The 21135-nt window shown below is 40.5% G+C and overlaps 3 non-coding genes across 3 annotated transcripts; 1 reads left to right on the top strand and 2 right to left on the bottom strand.

Annotated features, from left to right (window-relative positions):
- Positions 1-384: 384 nt before the first annotated feature.
- On the bottom strand, positions 385-488 carry LOC112725801 (small nucleolar RNA R71). Its single transcript, XR_003164884.1, has one exon. It is a non-coding gene; the product is annotated as a small nucleolar RNA R71 (small nucleolar RNA).
- Positions 489-8745: 8257 nt separating this feature from the next.
- On the top strand, positions 8746-8849 carry LOC112725331 (small nucleolar RNA R71). The gene has a single exon (XR_003164446.1). It is a non-coding gene; the product is annotated as a small nucleolar RNA R71 (small nucleolar RNA).
- Positions 8850-19014: 10165 nt separating this feature from the next.
- Positions 19015-19118, bottom strand: LOC112725852 (small nucleolar RNA R71). Its single transcript, XR_003164933.1, has one exon. It is a non-coding gene; the product is annotated as a small nucleolar RNA R71 (small nucleolar RNA).
- Between the last annotated feature and the right edge of the window lie 2017 nt (positions 19119-21135).

Here is a 21135-nt window from a genome sequence, read left to right as displayed (position 1 = left end):
CATGCTGGGGAGGATAGAAGAGTTTTGGGCTCTTACATCAATCCAAACCCAGGCAATTGTGGAAGTAGCATCCAAAAGCCAACAATCCATGCCAACAACTTTGAACTTAAACCACAGCCCATCACCCTTGTTCAGAACAACTGTTCGTTTGGAGGAGGTGTTCAAGAAGACCCCAATCAACATTTGACCACCTTCCTGAGAATATGTGACACAATAAAATCTAATGGTGTTCATCCTGACGCCTATAGACTGCTCTTATTTCCCTTCTCACTCAGAGACAAGGCAGCCAAGTGGCTGGAATCCTTCCCAAGGGAGAGCTTGACAACTTAGGAGGATGTGGTGAACAAATTCTTAGCAAGATTCTACCCTCCTCAACGAATCAATAGGCTGAGAGCTGAGGTTCAAACTTTCAGACAACAAGATGGTGAGACTCTGTATGAAGCATGGGAGAGGTTCAAGGACTTAACAAGGAGGTGTCCACCTGACATGTTCAACGAATGGGTCCAGCTGCAAATTTTCTATGAAGGGCTCTCTTATGAGTCAAAGAAGGCAGTAGACCATTCATCTGGAGGATCTTTGAACAAGAAGAAGACCATTGAGGAAGCCATAGATGTTATTGAAACAGTAGCAGAAAACGACTACTTCTATGCTTCCTAAAGAGGGAACACAAGAGGAGTGATGGAGCTAAACAATGTAGATGCTATGTTGGCCCAAAACAAGCTCATTACCCAGCAGCTGGCTGACCTCACCAAGAAGATGGAGAGGAACCAAGTAGCAGCAATCTCCACTTCATCAACAACACAAGAAGGAGTGCATGAAGAAGCAGAGGGTAGTCAGGAGCAAGCCAACTACATTGGGAATTCACCAAGGAAAAACTATGATCCATACTCCAAGACTTACAACCCTGGATGGAGAAACCACCCAAACTTTGGGTGGGGAAGTGAGCAAGATCAAAACCAAGACCAGAGACGTTACAACTCCAACAACAATGCAGCTCACCAGCAATTCACCCAGAGGACATCTCAACACCCCCACAACAACACGTCTCCACACACTTATCAAAACCAAAATAGCACATCTGCTCCGAATCACTCATCAATTGATGACAAGCTCTCTAAGATTGAAGCCTTACTTGAAGGAATATGCCAAGAGATTCAAGAAAATAAGGTGTTCAAAGAGGAGGTGCGAGCCAATATTAAGAACCAAGGAGAGACCATTAGGAAGCTGGAATTCCAGGTGGGATATTTAGCTGAGAAGATTCCCAAACCTACTGATAGCTTCCCAAGTGACACGGAGAAAAACCCCAAGGGAGAAGCAAAAAAAGTAAGATGGGAAGATTGCAAAATGGTCACTACAAGTGATCAAGAGATTGAAGACAAGCAAGGCGAAATGTGCAAACAACCTGAAGACAACTCAACAAAGGAGGAGGATAGAGATCACAAAAAACCAGAAATCTCACAACAAGAGCTGCTAAAGCTCTATGCACCATTCCCTCAACTGCTCAATGGTGCTGTGGGAAAAAGAATATACTCAAGGTTCCTAGACTTGTTTGCATCTCTGCATGTGAACATACCATTCATCAAGGCAATTCAACAAATGCCTGCATTCATCAAGTATATGAAGGAACTTCTTCCCAAGACAAGCTCACTCAAGGGAGGGCAGACTATAGTGATGAACAAGGAATGTAGTGCCCTTATTCAACCTGAGTTGCCTACAAAAAGAAGAGACCCAGGAAGTTTTCATATCCCTTGTGCCATAGGTGAAAATATGTTCGACAGAGCACTATGTGATTTAGGGGCCAGCATCAACTTACTGCCCTTATCCCTGGTGAAGAGGCTGTAGATCAATGAGATAATGCCCACAGATGTCATTATCAGACTGGCTGACAAAACTCAAAAGCAAGCAATAGGAGTGGTGGAAAATGTGTTGCAAAAGGTTGGGAAGTACTTTCTCCCAACAGACTTTGTCATTCTGGACATGGAAGAGAGTCACACTCATCCAATCATATTGGAAAGACCATTCCTAGCTACGGCCAGAGCACTTATTGATGTAGAGAAAGGGGAGCTAATATTGAGAATCCATGATGAACGACTCAGCTTCAATGTTTTCAAACTCTCACAAGAAACAGATCAAGAGGACAAGGAACTAAGCACAAATGATAATGAGACACTGAAGGAGGAAACAAGCACTGAAGCACAGCCAGCTCATTCTGAGACCCCCTTAACTGACAAACAAGGAAAACAGCAATCGCCACAGCTCAAGGAAAAGTTGGAGGAACCCAAACCTCTAGAGGCAGGTGAAGACAGCATCACAACTCCTTGGAGAAAAGAGGTCACCAAGGGGAAGGCAACCTCAAAAGAAACAAAGAAGAAGGTACCAAGGAGATGGAGGAACAAGAAGATCCCTACGGAAGACTTCTCTCCAGGGGATAGAGTTGTCTCAGCCTACTTCCCAGATATTCCCCCTAATCTTCCTACTGTGCCATCTCAATTACCTAAGGTCTTCACTATCAACAGAGTTCTTTCCCTAGAACATGTGGAGATCATTGATCCAACCAATGGATACAAGTCCACAGCAAGAGGGGAGGACTTTAAGCACTACCAACCACCATGATGAAGGAAAAACGTCAAGCTAGTGACGCTAAAGAAGCGCTTCATGGGAGGCAACCCATGTTTTATATGCTTTCAGATGATAATGAATAAGTCAATCTTTATGATTTCAACCCAAACTTGACAAACACTTGGTGAAATCTTTATCATGCAGTATATAGTGAAGAACAAGTTTGGTGTTCAAAGCAAACCAAGATGCATGCTAGTCTTGGGAGCTTTGAACAAAACTTTTCATCACATTGCTTCAAACTAAGTTTGGTGTCACCCCATGGTGCCACCAAAATACATATAAGGAACCACCAATAGTTAGTTAGTTAGTTGGAATTCATAGATAAACAATCAAATCCTTTCTTCCCTTTTATTAATATTAGCCATAAAATTCATATGGTCATTTTAATATCTTTTCTTACTTTACTTAGTTTGTCTTTATAGGAAAGGAAAAGGAGCATTAAAAGGGATAGATTGGACAACCAAACAAAGAAGGTTCGGACACCACAAAAAGAGGGAATACATTGGAAAATGTTGCCATGCAACATTGAAAAAAATGGGACCCCTAGAAGACCGAGCAATCCCCATCATAAAGTGATGATCCTTGTCTTCTAGCCATGCATAACTGGTGCACGAAATTGTGATGTCCAGGCTCAAACAATCCCCGGCAACGTGAGCAACTTGGTGCTCTGATCTCAATACATAATTGTCACAACTTCGATACAACTAACCAGCAAGTGCACTGGGTCGTCCAAGTAATACCTTACGTGAGTAAGGGTCGAATCCCACGGAGATTGTTGGTATGAAGCAAGCTATGGTCACCTTGTAAATCTCAGTCAGGCAGATATAAAGTGATAATGGTATTTTCGAATATTATATAATAAGATAGGATAGAGGTACTTATGTAAATCATTGGTAGGAATTTCAGATAAGCGAATGGAGATACTTTTCGTTCCTCTGAACCTCTGCTTTCCTGCTATCTTCATCCAATCAGTCTTACTCCTTTCCATGGCTGGCTTTATGCAAGGGCATCACCGTTGTCAGTGGCTACATCCCCTCCTCTCAGTGAATAATATGCTCACGCACCCTGTCACGGCACGGCTATTCATCTGTCGGTTCCCGATCATGCTGGAATAGGATTCACCCTCCTTTTGCGTCTGTCACTAACGCCCAGCACTCGCGAGTTTGAAGCTCGTCACAGTCATTCAATCATTGAATCCTACTCAGAATACCACAGACAAGGTTTAGACCTTCCGGATTCTCTTGAATGCCGCCATCATTCTAGCTTACGCCACGAAGATTCTGGTTAGGAGATCTAAGAGATACTCATTCTAGATTAATTCATGTAGAACAGAAGTGTTTGTCAGGCACGCGTTCATAAGGGAGAAGGATGATGAGTGTCACACATAATCATCACCTTCATCACGTTCTTGGGTGCGAATGGATATCTTAGAAGAGAAATAAGAAGAATTGAATAGAAAACAGTAGTACTTTGCATTAATCTTTGAGGAACAGCAGAGCTCCACACCTTAATCTATGGAGTGTAGAAACTCTACCGTATGAAAATACATAAGTGAAGGTCCAGGCATGGCCAAGATGGCCAGCCCCCTATTATGATCTAAGATAGCATACAACTGATCAAAGATGCCTAATACAATAGTAAGAGGTCCTATTTATAATAAACTAGCTACTAGGGTTTACATGAGTAAGTATTTGATGTATAAATCCACTTCCGGAGCCCACTTGGTGTGTGTTTGGGCTGAGCTTAAGTGTAGCACGTGCAGAGGCCATTTGTGGAGTTGAACGCCAGTTTCTGTGCCAGTTTGGGCGTTCAACTCTGGTTTTGGATCCTTTTCTGGCGTTGGACGCCAGATTTGGGCAGAAGGCTGGCGTTGAACGCCAGTTTACGTCGTCAATTCTTGGCCAAAGTATGGACTATTATATATTTCTGGAAAGCCCTGGATGTCTACTTTCCAACGCAATTGGAAGCGCGCCATTTCGAGTTCTGTAGCTCCAGAAAATCCACTTTGAGTGCAGGGAGGTCAGAATCCAACAGCATCAGCAGTCCTTTTTCAACTTCTGAATCTGATTTCTGCTCAAGTCCCTCAATTTCAGCCAGAAAATACCTGAAATCATAGAAAAACACACAAACTCATAGTAAAGTCCAGAAATGTGAATTTAACATAAAAACTAATGAAAACATCCCTAAAAGTAACAAGATCCTACTAAAAACATACTAAAAACAATGCCAAAAAGCGTATAAATTATCCGCTCATCACAACACCAAACTTAAATTGTTGCTTGTCCCCAAGCAACTGAAAATCAAATAGGATAAAAAGAAGAGAATATACTATAAATTCCAAACTATCAATGAAACATAGTTTCAATCATATGAGCGGGACTTATAGCTTTTTGCCTCTTGAATAGTTTTGGCATCTCACTTTATCCATTGAAGTTTAGAATGATTGGCATCTATAGGAACTCAGAGTTCAGATAGTGTTATTGATTCTCCTAGTTCAGTATGATGATTCTTGAACACAACTATTTTATGAGTCTTGGCCGTGGCCCTAAGCACTTTGTTTTCCAGTATTACTACCGGATACATAAATGCCACAGACACATAATTGGGTGAACCTTTTTAGATTGTGACTCAGCTTTGCTAAAGTCCCCAATTAGAGGTGTCCAGGGTTCTTAAGCACACTCTTCTTTTGCTTTGGACCTTGACTTTAACCGCTCAGTCTCAAGTTTTCACTTGACACCTACACGCCACAAGCACATGGTTAGGGACAGCTTGGTTTAGCCGCTTAGACCAGGATTTTATTCCTTTAGGCCCTCCTATCCACTGATGCTCAAAGCCTTGGGATCCTTTTTATTTGCCCTTGCCTTTTGGTTTTAAGGGTTATTGGCTTTTTCTGCTTGCTTTTTCTTTTTCTTTCTATTTTTTTTCTATTATTTTTTTTCGCCCCTTATTTTTATTTTTTATTTTTTTTTTCTGCAAGCTTTGTTCTTTGCTGCTTTTTCTTGCTTCAAGAATCATTTTTATGATTTTTCAGATTATCAAATAACATGTCTCCTAGTCATCATTCTTTCAAGAGCCAACATATTTAACATTCTTAAACAACAACTTCAAAAGACATATGCACTGTTCAAGCATACATTCAGAAAACAAGAAGCATTGTCACCACATCAATATAATTAAGCTAAGTTCAAGGATAAATTCGAAACTCATGTACTTCTTGTTCTTTTGAATTAAAATATTTTTCATTTAAGAGAGGTGATGGATTCATAGGACATTCATAGCTTTAAGACATAGTTATTACTACTAATGATCATGTAATGAAGACACAAACATAGATAAGCACATAACATAGAAAACAAAAACAGAAGAAATAAGAACAAGGAATGAATCCACCTTAGTGATGGTGGCGTTTCCTTCTTGAGGAACCAATGATGTCCTTAAGCTCTTCTATGTCTCTTCCTTGTCTTTGTTGCTCCTCCTTCATTGCTTTTAGATCTTCTCTGATTTCATGAAGGATGATGGAGTGCTCTTGATGTTCCACCCTTAGTTGCTTCCAATAATTGTGTGAAAGAAAATGTATCCCCTGAGGTATCTCAGGGATCTCTTGATTTGCAGTCAAATGTTCTGCCACTGAGCTATAGACCCTTGATGGAAGCTTTTTGTCTTCCCTTTCCTCTTTCTAGAGGTTTCTCTGGCCTTAGATGCCATCAATGGTTATGGAAAAAAAACAAAAAAGCTATGCTTTTACCACACCAAACTTAGAATGTTGCTCGCCCTCGAGCAAAAGAAGAAAGAATAGAAGAATAAGAAGAAGATATGAAGGAGATGGATGGAAGTGTGTATTCGGCCATATGGGTGGGATTGGGTGGGAGAGAGATGTTGAATTTTGAAGGTGGTGGGTGTATGGATGTGAGTGGTAAATGGAAAGTAGAAGGGATGATCATGAATGGAAAGAGAGATGATGAGGTAGGTGGGGATCCTGTGGGGTCCACAGATCCTGAGGTGTCAAGGCATTTACATCCCTGCACCAATTTAGGCATGTAAAATGCCCTTGCACACAACTCTGGGCGTTCAGCGCCAGGTTGGTGCCCATTTTGGGCGTTCAACGCCCCTTTGCTGCCATTTCTGGCGTTGAACGCCAGAACCATGCTTGTTCTGGGCGTTCAGCGCCAGGATGCTGCCCATTCTGGGCGTTCAGCACCAGAACCATGCTCTGTTCTGGCGTTTGAACGCCAGACAGATGCTCCTCCAGGGTGTGATTTTTCTTCTGCTGTTTTTGATTCTGTTTTCAATTTTTATATTTATTTTGTGACTCCACATGATCATGAACCTAAGAAAACATGAAAAACAATAAAAATAAGAATTAGATAAACATTGGGTTGCCTCCTAACAAGCGCTTCTTTAATGTCAATAGCTTGACAGTGAGCTCTCATGGAGCCTCACAGATGTGCAGAGCTTTGTTGAGACTCTCCAACACCAAACTTAGAGTTTGGATATGGGAGTTCAACACCAAACTTAGAGTTTGGTTGTGGCCTCCCAACACCAAACTTAGAGTTTGACTGTGGGGGCTCTGGTTGACTCTGCTTGGAGAGAAGCTTTTGCTGCTTCCTCTCCATGGTTGTAGAGGGAGATCCTTGAGTTTTGAATACAAGGGAGTTCTCATTCCATTGAAGGACTATTTCACCTCTGTCAACATCAATCACAGCTCTTGCTGTGGCCAGGAAAGGTCTTCCTAGGATGATGGATTCATCCTCTTCCTTACCAGTATCCAGGACTATGAAATCAGTAGGTATGTAAAGGCCCTCAACCTTTACTAATACATCTTCTACTTGTCCATAAGCCTGTTTTCTTGAGCTGTCTGCCATCTCTAGTGAGATTTTAGCAGCTTGCACCCCATAGATTCCCAGTTTCTCTATTACAGAGAGGGGCATGAGGTTTATTCCTGAACCAAGGTCACACAGAGCCTTAAAGATCATGGTGCCTATGGTACAGGGTATTATGAACTTTCCAGGATCCTGTCTCTTCTGAGGCAATGTCAGTTGATCCAGATCACTTAGTTCATTGATGAACAAGGGAGGTTCAACTTCCCAAGCATCAATGCCAAACAATTTGGCATTCAGCTTCATGATTGCACCAAGAAACTTGGCAGTTTGCTCTTCAGTGACATCCTCATTCTCTTCAGAAGAGGAATACTCATCAGAGCTCATGAAGGGCATAAGGAGGTTCAATGGGATCTCTATAGTCTCTAGATGAGCCTCAGAGTCCTTTGATTCCCCAGAGGGAAGCTCCTTATTGATCACTGGACGTCCCAGGAGGTCTTCCTCTTTGGGATTCACGTCCTCTCCTTTCCTCACAGGTTCGGCCATGGCACTTATGTCAATGGCCTTGCACTCTCCTTTTGGGTTCTCTTCTGTATTGCTTGGGAGAGTACTAGGAGGGATTTCAGTGATCTTTTTACTCAGCTGGCCCACTTGTGCTTCTAAATTTCTAATGGAAGACCTTGTTTCATTCATGAAACTTACAGTGGCCTTAGATAGATCAGAGACTAGATTTGCTAAATTAGAAGCGTTTTGTCCAGAGTTCTCTGTCTATTGCTGAGTTGATGATGGAAAAGGTTTGCTATTGCTAAACCTGTTTCTTCCACCATTGTTAAAGCCTTGTTGAGGCTTCTGATCCTTCCATGAGAAATTTGGATGATTTCTCCATGTTGAGTTATAGGTGTTTCCATAAGGTTCACCTAAGTAATTTACCTCTGCTATTGCAGGGTTCTCAGGATCATAGGCTTCTTCTTCAGAAGATGCCTCTTGAGTACTGTTGGATGCAGCTTGTATTCCATGAAGACTCTGAGAGATCATATTGACTTGCTGAGTCAATATTTTATTCTGAGCCAATATGGCATTCAGAGTATCAACTTCAAGAACTCCCTTCTTCATAGGCGTCCCATTACTCACAGGATTCCTCTCAGAAGTGTACATGAACTGGTTATTAGCAACCATGTCAATGAGTTCTTGAGCTTCTGCAGGCGTTTTCTTTAGGTGAATGGATCCACCTGCAGAAGTGTCCAGTGACATCTTTGATAGCTCAGATAAACCATCATAGAATATATCCAGGATGGTCCATTCTGAGAGCATGTCAGAAGGACACTTTTTGGTCAACTGTTTATATCTTTCCCAAGCTTCATAGAGGGATTCACCTTCTTTCTGTCTGAAGGTTTGAACATCAGCTCTAAGCTTGCTCAGCTTTTGAGGAGGAAAGTACTTGGCTAAGAAAGCCGTGACCAGCTTATCCCAAGAGTTCAGGCTGTCTTTGGGTTGAGAATCCAACCATAATCTAGCTCTGTCTCTTACAGCAAAAGGGAAAAGCATGAGCTTGTAGACTTCAGGATCTACTCCATTAGTCTTAACAGTATCACATATCTGCAAGAATTCAGTTAAGAACTGAAAAGGATCTTCAGATGGAAGTCCATGAAACTTGCAGTTCTGCTGCATCAGAGAAACTAATTGAGGTTTCAGCTCAAAGTTGTTTGCTCCAATGGCAGGAATGGAGATGCTTCTTCCATGTAAATTGGAATTAGGTGCAGTAAAGTCACCAAGCATTCTCCTTGCATTGTTGTTGGGTTCGGCTGCCATTTCCTTTACTTGTTCGAAATTTTCAATCAAGTTGTCTCTAGATTGTTGTAATTTAGCTTCTCTTAATTTTCTCTTCAGAGTCCTTTCAGGTTCTGGATCAGCTTCAACAAGAATGCCTTTTTCTCTGTCCCTGCTCATAAGAAAGAGAAGAGAAAAAGAAAAGAAGAGGAATCCTCTATGTCACAGTAAAGAGGATCCTTATTGTTAGTAGAAGAAAAGAAGAAGAAATTCGAACACAGATAGAAGAGGGGGTTCGAATTTGGTGATGATGTGAGGAAGAGATGTTAGTTAATGAATGAATAAATAGAATAGGATGAGAGAGAGAGAGGGAATTTTCGAAAATTATTTTTGAAAAGGAGTTAGTAATTTTTGAAAATTGGTTTTTGAAAATGTGTTAGTAATTTTCGAAAATTAAGATTTAAAAATTAAAATAATTAATAAATTAAAAAGAAATTTTGAAAAAGGGGGAAGATATTTTCGAAAAATGAGAGAGAGAGAGTTAGTTAGGTGGTTTTGAAAAAGTTAAGAAACAAACAAAAAGTTAGTTAGTTAGTTGAAACAAATTTTTGAAAAGATAAGAAGTTAGGAAGTTAGAAAAGATATTTTTGAAAAGATATTTTTTTGAAAAAGATAAGATAAGAAGATATTTTTGAAAAGATATGATAGAAATTAGTTTTGAAAAAGATTTGATTTTTAAAATCTCAATTAATGACTTGATTCATAAGAAATCACAAGATATGATTCTAGAACTTAAAGTTTGAATCTTTCTTAACAAGCAAGTAACAAACTTCAAATTTTTGAATCAAAACATTAATTGTTTATGTTATTTTTGAAAATTTGATATAAAAATAAGAAAAAGATTTTTGAAAAATATTTTTGGAATTTTCGAAAATAACTAAGAATTTTGAAAAAGATTTGATTTTTGAAAAAGATTTTGAAAAAGATAAGATTTTCAAATTGAAAATTTGATTTGACTCATGAGAAACAACTTGATTTTAAAATTTTTTTGAAAAAGTCAATCCAAATTTTCGAATTTGAGGGGAGAAAAAGGGAAAGATATTTTTTTTATTTTTGAAATTTTTATGAAAAACATTAAAATTATGCAATGCATGAAATTTTTAGATCAAAACAATGAATGCATGCAAGGATGCTATGAATGTCAAGATGAACACCAAGAACACTATGAATGTCATGATGAACATCAAGAACATATTTTTGAAAAATTTTTAATGCAAAGAAAACATGCAAGACACCAAACTTAGAAATCTTTCATGTTTAGATTCTAAGAAACGAAAAATGCATATGAAAAACAATAAAAGACACAAAACAAAAAATCATCAAGATCAAACAAGAAGACTTACCAAGAACAACTTGAAGATCATGAAGAACACTATGAATGCATGAATTTTCGAAAAAATACAAGATGCATATGCAATTGACACCAAACTTATAACATGACTCAAGACTCAAACAAGAACACAAAAATATTTTTGATTTTTATGATTTTCTAAATTTTTTGGATTTTTTCGAAAATAATATGAAAAAGAAAAAATAAGGATTCCAAAATCTTTAATATGAATTCCAGGAATCTTGCCATGTTAGTCTAAAGCTTCAGTCTAGGAATTAGACATGGCTCACTAGCCAGCCAAGCTTTCAATGAAAGCTCCAGTCCAAAACACTAGACATGGCCAATGGCTAGCCAAGCTTCAGCAGATATGGATACTTTTCATGTATAGAACAACTAAGTGTGTGAGAATCTCTTCATTTGTGATGGTAAGTTGAAACCCCAGTCCAAAAATTAGACATGGCTTACAGCCAGCCAGGATTCAACAAATCATCATGAAACACTAGAATTCATTCTTAAAAATTTTGAATAGAATTTTTTTGAAAACATTTTTATTTTTTTCGAAAACAGATGAGAGATTTTTGAAAATATTTTTGAAAAGAAAACAAAAAGAAAATTACCTAATCTGAGCAACAGGATGAACCGTCAGTTGTCCAAACTCAAACAATCCCCGGCAACGGCGCCAAAAACTTGGTGCACAAAATTGTGATGTCCAGGCTCAAACAATCCCCGGCAACGTGAGCAACTTGGTGCTCTGATCTCAATACATAATTGTCACAACTTTGATACAACTAACCAGCAAGTGCACTGGGTCGTCCAAGTAATACCTTACGTAAGTAAGGGTCGAATCCCACGGAGATTGTTGGTATGAAGCAAGCTATGGTCACCTTGTAAATCTCAGTCAGGCAGATATAAAGTGATAATGGTGTTTTCGAATATTATATAATAAGATAGGGATAGAGGTACTTATGTAAATCATTGGTAGGAATTTCAGATAAGCGAATGGAGATACTTTTCGTTCCTCTGAACCTCTGCTTTCCTGCTATCTTCATCCAATCAATCTTACTCCTTTCCATGGCTGGCTTTATGCAAGGGCATCACCATTGTCAGTGGCTACATCCCCTCCTCTCAGTGAATAATATGCTCACGCACCCTGTCACGGCACGGCTATTCATCTGTCGGTTCCCGATCATGCTGGAATAGGATTCACCCTCCTTTTGCGTCTGTCACTAACGCCCAGCACTCGCGAGTTTGAAGCTCGTCACAGTCATTCAATCATTGAATCCTACTCAGAATACCACAGACAAGGTTTAGACCTTCCGGATTCTCTTGAATGCCGCCATCATTCTAGCTTACGCCACAAAGATTCTGGTTAGGAGATCTAAGAGTTACTCATTCTAGCTTAATTCATGTAGAACAGAAGTGTTTGTCAGGCACGCGTTCATAAGGGAGAAGGATGATGAGCGTCACACATAATCATCACCTTCATCACGTTCTTGGGTGCGAATGGATATCTTAGAAGAGAAATAAGAAGAATTGAATAGAAAACAGTAGTACTTTGCATTAATCTTTGAGGAACAGCAGAGCTCCACACCTTAATCTATGGAGTGTAGAAACTCTACCGTATGAAAATACATAAGTGAAGGTCCAGGCATGGCCGAGATGGCCAGCCCCCTATTATGATCTAAGATAGCATACAACTGATCAAAGATTCCTAATACAATAGTAAGAGGTCCTATTTATAATAAACTAGCTACTAGGGTTTACATGAGTAAGTATTTGATGTATAAATCCACTTCCGGGGCCCACTTGGTGTGTGTTTGGGCTGAGCTTAAGTGTAGCACGTGCAGAGGCCATTTGTGGAGTTGAACGCCAGTTTCTGTGCCAGTTTGGGCGTTCAACTCTGGTTTTGGATCCATTTCTGGCGCTGGACGCCAGATTTGGGCAGAAGGCTGGCGTTGAACGCCAGTTTACGTCATCAATTCTTGGCCAAAGTATGCACTATTATATATTGCTGGAAAGCGCTGGATGTCTACTTTCCAACGCAATTGGAAGCGCGCCATTTCGAGTTCTGTAGCTCCAGAAAATCCACTTTGAGTGCAGGGAGGTCAGAATCCAACAGCATCAGCAGTCCTTTTTCAACTTCTGAATCTGATTTCTGCTCAAGTCCCTCAATTTCAGCCAGAAAATACCTGAAATCACAGAAAAATACACAAACTCATAGTAAAGTCCAGAAATGTGAATTTAACATAAAAACTAATGAAAACATCCCTAAAAGTAACTATATCCTACTAAAAACATACTAAAAACAATGCCAAAAAGCGTATAAATTATCCGCTCATCAATAACCCCAACCGTCCATCAAGTGAACACTTCATCAATCTACACCATCCATTCTCTCACAACTTCTCTATATAAACGACCCTTGTCCGTACCACCCTTCATTGTCATCACACACCCTTCACCACTCTTCATTTCGGTACAATACACCCCCTATCCAATTATAAACATTCCTCCCCTCACTCTCCTCATTGCCATAAAACCTAAACAACCAAAAGTCTCCACAACCTTACCACCTTCACATATTAATCATCATTCATGGCATATTCAAGTTCTAAGAGAAGGGAGGGGAAGGAACCCATGGAAGAACACCCATATGATGAGAAGAGATTTAGAAGCTTGCATCATGCATTGCAATACGGGTAGATGGTTGATAAGGAAATTATTTATGAGCTGGGATTTCAAGTTAAGAAGACTGAATGCCCCGAAATCACAGAGAAGGTAGAAAGGAGAAGATGGGAGCTCCTCACTGACCCGGTCACTAAGGTGAATGCAAATCTCATAAGAGAATTTTATGCAAATGCAGTCAGATATGATAAGAAAGATGAGTCATATACAAGCTTTGTGAGAGGAACAATGGTGGATTTTGGTCCCATGAGTGTAATGAGGGCATTAAAGCTACGGTCTATACCATTTGAAGAAGAAAGTTATCACTCAAGATTGGACAACAACCCCAATTATGACCAGCTTTTACGAGACCTTTGTGTACCAGGGGCTGACTGGGAAAGGGGTGCTGGAAATAAACCAAAGTTCATTAAGAGAACAGACCTCACTCCTGAAGCCAAGGGGTGGTTTGAGCTAGTAAGGAGGTCTATCCTCCCAGCTGCAAACAACTCGGAGGTGAATCTCGAGAGAGCAACAATGGTGCATTGTATACTCAAGGGAGGAGAAATCAAGATTCATGAGATCATAGCTCAAGGAATTAGAAAGATGGCAGAGAAAAGTAACTCAAGAGGAACATTAGATTATCCCAGCACTATTTACCGAATATGCAAGAAAGCTAGGGTGGTTTTTGAAGATGAGGACCCCGTTTGGATAAAGGAAGGCATTCCAATAACGGTTTGAAGGATGAATGCTGCAGCATCCCCCCTACCTCAAAGGAAGCAAAGAAAGAGGACAACCCCTCAAGTAGTGGAAGGCCAAGTCTCAGAGGGATTAGCACAACAGACCTTGGACATGCACCAATTGCAGGAGGCCATTGATGGCTTATCTAGACAATATTTGGAAAGCCAAGGAGCACAGAAAGAGCTTCAACTACAGATGATGGGGCGGCAAGAGGAAACACTTTCAAGATGGATGACTCAGCAAGGTGAGTGGCAAAGGCAAATGATGGAACAGCAACTAAGCCAAGGACAACAATGGGAGAAGCATTCAACAGGATGGAACAAAGGCAAAACGAGCAACAAGAATCCACCCAGAGGCTAATCAACATCCAAGCACATCAAGGGGCACACATACATGAGATGCATCGAAGACAAATAGAACAGGCAGAACTATTGGACAAGCAAAGAGCATTCGCAGAAGGAGTTTACATGAGCCAAACAGGACATCATATAAACACTCAAGTCAGGCTCGGCTACTTAGTGGGACAGCTGCCAGTATTGCATCCAGGAATAGCCAAGTATGACGAAATGAAGGATGAATTAGCACGAAAGGAAAGACAAAGGGTGGAAGAGAGTCATGAGTCAGTGAGGAAGGCACTTGAGGATTGAAAGCAAGCAAGATTGGCACGGATGCGAGGAAATGCAAGAGGAAACAAGGAGGACAAGCAAGGAAAAGAGCGTGGACATCCACAATAGTAAAAGGTGGTGGAGTTCCTTCTTTGTTCCATCTTTCTCTATGTTTTAAATAAGGAAGATCTTGTATGAAATAGAACTTGCTTCCATGTTATGTTTAAACCTTTTTCAATCATGTCTTTTAAGTTTTTGGTATTGAAGAGAGTCTATGTGCACTGGTCTTTATGTCACTGTATCCTTACTTCCCTTTCTTGTAAGCTTGTCCCTCTAAATCAAATGAAGAAGAGAATGTTTATGTTTTTAAAAGACCAGAGTAGAGTTCATATTGTGGAAGTGCATTCATGAATCTTTGGGTAGTCATAAGTTAGCTAAGTTGGTTCAACCACAAGGCTAGGAGGACAACTATCTATCCTGAATACTTGACTTTGGATACACTCATGAGACTAAGTTAATAACAAGATCCTAAGAAGAGAAAAGGGAAAGAACAATGGAAGTGAAAAACAAAAGAAAAAGAGTAAGCAATAAGGCTAGGCATCAATGGTTTTAATCTTGAGGCAAGTGTCTGTGGTGCTCCTGTGTGAGGGATCTAAGATGGGTTAACTTGATAACTTGGGTTAACTAACTCGGGATTATCAGCTGAAAGTCCACTATCAAGAGTAACCTTCACTACAGAACATTTAGTAACCCAAAGAGGTGCTGGACACCAAAGTCTCAAGAAGAAAAAATAAATAAACTAAATGCCTGTAGTGTGTATGTATGGGGGATAGGCTTGAGGGAGTAAGTCCTTAGGGGTGTCTCAACACCTAGCACCTTGAACTAACTGGTTCGGGAGTGTTGGCTGAAAGCTTATCTTAAAGAGTTGCCCCCTTACAGAGCACTTAGCCTAAATAACACAAATAACCCTTAAAATAACAATAAAATGATCAAAGAATAAAAGTCTCATGGGATATAAACAAAGTAAGTGTTTAGGGACATGATAAAAGTCTGAAAGCCAGTAATGGAATGAACCTAAGTTGCTATGCATGAAACCACCATAAAATCAGTAACATGACTTCCACAAGAATGACTCATTCCTCTAGATATTCCATTCATCATTCTCTTGTTCCAGTACTTGCTTAGGGACAAGCAAGCTTTAAGTTTGGTGTTGTGATGCCAGGGCATCTTGGCCAGTTTCACTGACCTTTTCTTTACTGTTTTTAGGTTAGTTTCATGCATTTCTTTAGGAAATAAGCTAGTTTTGGGTAGATATTCACTTATGCCTTGACTCAAGCATACATTGTGCATTTTACATAATTTCATGAGGATTTTGCATAAGTTTAGTGACAAATATTATGTTGCATTACTCATGACTTGGACTAGAGCTTTGATGCACTTTATTGCTTGATTTCAGGACCAAAAGGAAGCAAGAAAAGGGGAGGTAACTTGCAAGGTGAATGAGAAAAGTGATTGCCAATAACACTCTCAAAAAAAAACCATCAATGCCCACGTTAGAGAGTCACGTTAACTAAGTTAACGTGAACTCTAACGTGGAGAAGAGAAGTTGAGCCAACGTTAGTGACACTTAACATTGTCACTAACGTTGGCAATTACTCATAAGTGGCCACGTTAGAAGCCACGTTAACCTAGTTAACGTGGCCTCTAACGTTAAAGGGGGAAGAGAAGCCAACGTTAGTGACACTCAACATTGTCACTAACGTTGGCCTATGGTGCAAAGTACTACGTTAACTCCCACGTTAACTTGGTTAACGTGGGAACTAACGTAAGGGATGAAGAGTTGTCGACAACGTTAGTGACACTCAACATTGTCACTAACGTTGAAGCAACCACGCAACCCCCAAGAGTCACGTTAACTTCCACGTTAACTTGGTTAACGTGGAAGCTAACGATGAGGAATGAAGGATGAGCCAACGTTAGTGACACTCAACATTGTCACTAACGTTGGGATGGCTAAAAGATGGCCACGTTAGAAGCCACGTTAACCTAGTTAACGTGGACTCTAATGTGAGACCTAGGGGCACATTGGAACGTTAGTGACAATGTTGAATGTCACTAACGTTCTCGAAGGATGGCAAGGGCCACGTTAGAAGCCACGTTAACCTAGTTAACGTGGGCTTTAACGTGAAGCAAGAAGGGGCACACTGGAACGTTAGTGACAATGTTGAGTGTCACTAACGTTCTCGAAGGTTAACAAGGCAACGTTAAAAGCCACGTTAACCTAGTTAACGTGGGTTTTAACGTGAGGCAAAGGGGTGCATTGGAATGTTAGTGACAATGTTAAGTGTCACTAACATTCTCGAACTTATACTCTCACTAAATATTAACAATCCCTAACGTCCTGAGCTGAAGTCTCTGCCCACTTAGCACTTTCTCTCTGCAAGTAAAGCCAAGCCCAAATGAAGAAAAGAACTGCTTCAAACTCAAGATCTAAGGGCCCAAGACTTGAAGAGTAAACTAGAAGCTGAGAAGAGTAGTATATATAGGAGTAGCTTTGAATTGTAAAAGAAGTTCTGGAGGCTGGAAGAAGGAGAACTACTCTCTGTATTTTACTTTCTTTGCAATTTCTAGTTTTATGATGTATTCTCCATCTTTGTTTTCATTTTCAAGAGCTATGAACAACTAAACCCCTTTCATTGGGTTAGGGAGCTCTGTTGTAATTTGATGGATCAATACTAATTTTCATTATTCTTCTTCTATCTTTCCTCTTGATTTTACTTGAAAGCTTTCGATCTTCATCCAATTGAGTAGTTATCTTGGAAGAGAAGCTATTCAAACTTGGATCTCTTTTGAACCTTGAAAGAGGAATGAAGAGATCAAGCTAGAAATGCTTTCTCATGCTGGACCAAATTGGGTTTGGATGGGTATGTGACTATAACCCTCTCAATACTTGGTTTGGGAAATGCATGTGGTATAATCATTGACCATACTTCATCTCTTCTCATGAGAAATTGACCAAGGAATTGGCTATTGATCAAGATTTGAGAGATTGAATTGCAAGAAATTGTAATTCAATCACTTAAGATTGCCAAGGAGATCAATGAGTGCATTGATTGAGGAAGAGATGAAAATGAACTTGATCCGGAGAATTGCAACATCTCCTAAGCCCAATGAACTCCCCATCTCTGATCTTACCCATTCTCTTTAATTTCTGCCATTTACTTTTATGAGCAAATCCCCCATTCCTATTTACAATTCTGCAATTTATTTTCAGTCATTTACTTCCAGTCCTTTAATTCTAGCATTTACTTTTCTGTTATTTACATTCCCGCCATTTTATTCTCTGCAACTCTCAACCCAAATTCTGGATTCGCTCAACTAGAACATTCTTCTAATTAAAGTTGCTTGATCAATCAATCCCTGTGGGATTCGACCTCACTCTATTGTGAGTTTTTACTTGACGACAACTTCGGTACACTTGCCGAAGGGAGATTTGTTGAGAGACAAGTTCTTCCCGCATCAAGTTTATGGCGCCGTTGCCGGGGATTGATTGTGCATCAACAATGATTAAATTGGAAGATCACTAGATTGAGCATTTTTATTTTGTGAATTTCATTTTTCTGTTTGAGTGATTTAATTTTTGTTTTAGTTAAACTTCTTCCCTTCCCCCTCTACTCTTTTGTTTTTCTTTGTTATTTTCAATTCTGTTTGCTAACCCACTAACTGTTTGATATATTGCATCACCCACAACTAACAGCAATTCTGACACAAATACTGTCTGCACCTATTTTCTTTGCTTGTACTTGTTGGTTGTATGACAGGGAGAAGAAGCGGGGCTTCAACTTCCTTTGATTCTGAACCTGAGAGAACCTTCCTTAGACTAAGGAGGGAGGCAAAAGAAAAATGTGTAGTTGGTGCTGAAGAAGAGGAGGAACACTTTGAGGAATACTTTGAACCTAACATGGAAGAAAACATGGAAAATCATCATGAAGAAGAGGCTCACAACCATGGCAGAGGAGGTGGAGCAAATCATGCTGGGGAGGATAGAAGAGTTTTGGGCTCTTACATCAATCCAAACCCAGGCAATTGTGGAAGTAGCATCCAAAAGCCAACAATTCATGCCAACAACTTTGAACTTAAACCACAGCTCATCACCCTTGTTCAGAACAACTGTTCGTTTGGAGGAGGTGTTCAAGAAGACCCTAATCAACATTTGACCACCTTCCTGAGAATATGTGACACAATGAAATCTAATGGTGTTCATCCTGACGCCTATAGACTGCTCTTATTTCCCTTCTCACTCAGAGACAAGGCAGCCAAGTGGCTGGAATCCTTCCCAAGGGAGAGCTTGACAACTTGGGAGGATGTGGTGAACAAATTCTTAGCAAGATTCTACCCTCCTAAATGAATCAATAGGCTGAGATCTGAGGTTCAAACTTTCAGGCAACAAGATGGTGAGACTCTGTATGAAGCATGGGAGAGGTTCAAGGACTTAACAAGGAGGTGTCTACCTGACATGTTCAACGAATGGGTCCAGCTGCAAATTTTCTATGAAGGGCTCTCTTATGAGTCAAAGAAGGCAGTAGACCATTCATATGGAGGATCCTTGAACAAGAAGAAGACCATTGAGGAAGCCATAGATGTTATTGAAACAGTAGCAGAAAACGACTACTTCTATGCTTCCGAAAGAGGGAACACAAGAGGAGTGATGGAGCTAAACAATGTAGATGCTCTGTTGGCCCAAGAAGGGGAAGAGAGGGTTGTGTTGTGTGAAAATGAAGAAGAATGGAGGGCTTTATATAGGGAAGGGAGGGGGTAAGGTTCGGCCATAAGGGTGGGTTTTGGGTGGGAAATTGATTTTGAATTTTGAAGGTAAGTGGGGTTTATGAGGTAGGTTTATGGGGAAGAGTGGATGGATGTGAGTGGTGAAGAGTTTTGGGGAAGAGTGTTTATGGGATTTTGTGAAAGAGGGGTGAGAAGAAGTGAGTGGAGGTAGGTGGGGATCCTGTGGGGTCCACAGATCCTGAGGTGATCCTGTGGGATCCACAGATCCTGAGGTGTTCAAGGATTTACAACCTTGCACCAAATTAGGCATGCAAAATGCCCTTGCACACAACTCTGGGCGTTCAGCGCCAGATTGGTGCTTGTTCTGGGCGTTGAACGCCCATTTGTTGCCCATTTCTGGCGTTGAACGCCAGAACCATGCTTGTTCTGGGCATTCAGTGCCAGCTCTTCTCCAGGGTGCAATTCTGGCGTTCAAACGCCCAGATGCTGCCCAATTTGGGCGTTCAGCGCCAGAACCATGCTCTGTTCTGGCGTTGAACGCCAGCCAAATGCTTCTTACTGGCGTTTAAACGCCAGTAAGGTCTTCCTCCAGGGTGTGATTTTTCTTCTGCTGTTTTTGATTCCGTTTTCAATTTTTATATTTATTTTGTGACTCCACATGATCATGAACCTAATAAAACATGAAAGAACAAGAAAAATAAAATTAGATGAATAAAAATTGGGTTGCCTCCCAACAAGCGCTTCTTTAATGTCAATAGCTTGACAGTGGGCTCTCATGGAGCCTCACAGATGTTCAGAGCATTGTTGAGACTTCCCAACACCAAACTTAGAGTTTGGATATGGGAGTTCAACACCAAACTTAGAGTTTGGTTGTGGCTTCCCAACACCAAACTTAGAGTTTGACTGTGGGGGCTCTGGTTGACTCTGTTTTGAGAGAAGCTTACTGTGCCTCTTTTCCATGTTTACAGAAGGGTAACCTTGAGTTGTAAACACAAGGGAGTCCCCATTCAATTGAAGGACTAATTCACCTCTGTCAACATCAATCACAGCTCTTGCTATGGCTAGGAAAGGTCTTCCAAGGATGATGGATTCATCCTCATCCTTCCCAGTATCAAGGATTATGAAATCAGCAGGGATGTAAAGGCCTTCAACCTTTACTAACACGTCCTCTACTTGTCCATAAGCCTGTTTTCTTGAATTGTCTGTCATCTCTAATGAGATTTTAGCAGCTTGCACCCCATAGATTTCCAGTTTCTCTATTACAGAGAGGGGCATGAGGTTTATCCCTAAACCAAGGTCACACAGAGCCTTTTCAAAGATCATGTTGCCTATGGTACAAGGTATTACGAACTTTCCAGGATCCTGTTTCTTCTGAGGCAATGTCAGTTGATCCAGATCACTTAGTTCATTGGTGAACAAGGGAGGTTCATCTTCCCAAGTCTCAATACCAAATAATTTGGCATTCAGCTTCATGATTGCACTAAGGTACTTGGTAACTTGCTCTTCAGTAACATCCTCATTCTCTTCAGAAGATGAATACTCGTCAGAGCTCATGAAGAGCATAAGGAGGTTCAATGGAATCTCTATGGTCTCTAGATGAGTCTCAGATTCCTTTGGTTCCTCAAAGGGAAACTCCTTATTGATCACTAGATGTCCCAGGAGGTCTTCCTCACTGGGATTTACGTCCTTCCCTTCCTCTCCAGGTTCGACCATGTTGACTATGTCAATGGCCTTGCACATTCCTTTTGGA

This window comes from Arachis hypogaea, chromosome 11, assembly GCF_003086295.3.
Source record: "Arachis hypogaea cultivar Tifrunner chromosome 11, arahy.Tifrunner.gnm2.J5K5, whole genome shotgun sequence".
In the NCBI taxonomy this organism is placed as follows: Eukaryota; Viridiplantae; Streptophyta; class Magnoliopsida; order Fabales; family Fabaceae; genus Arachis; species Arachis hypogaea.
The sequence above is the reverse complement of the archived record's forward strand: the minus strand, read 5'-3'. Positions and strand labels throughout refer to the sequence as shown.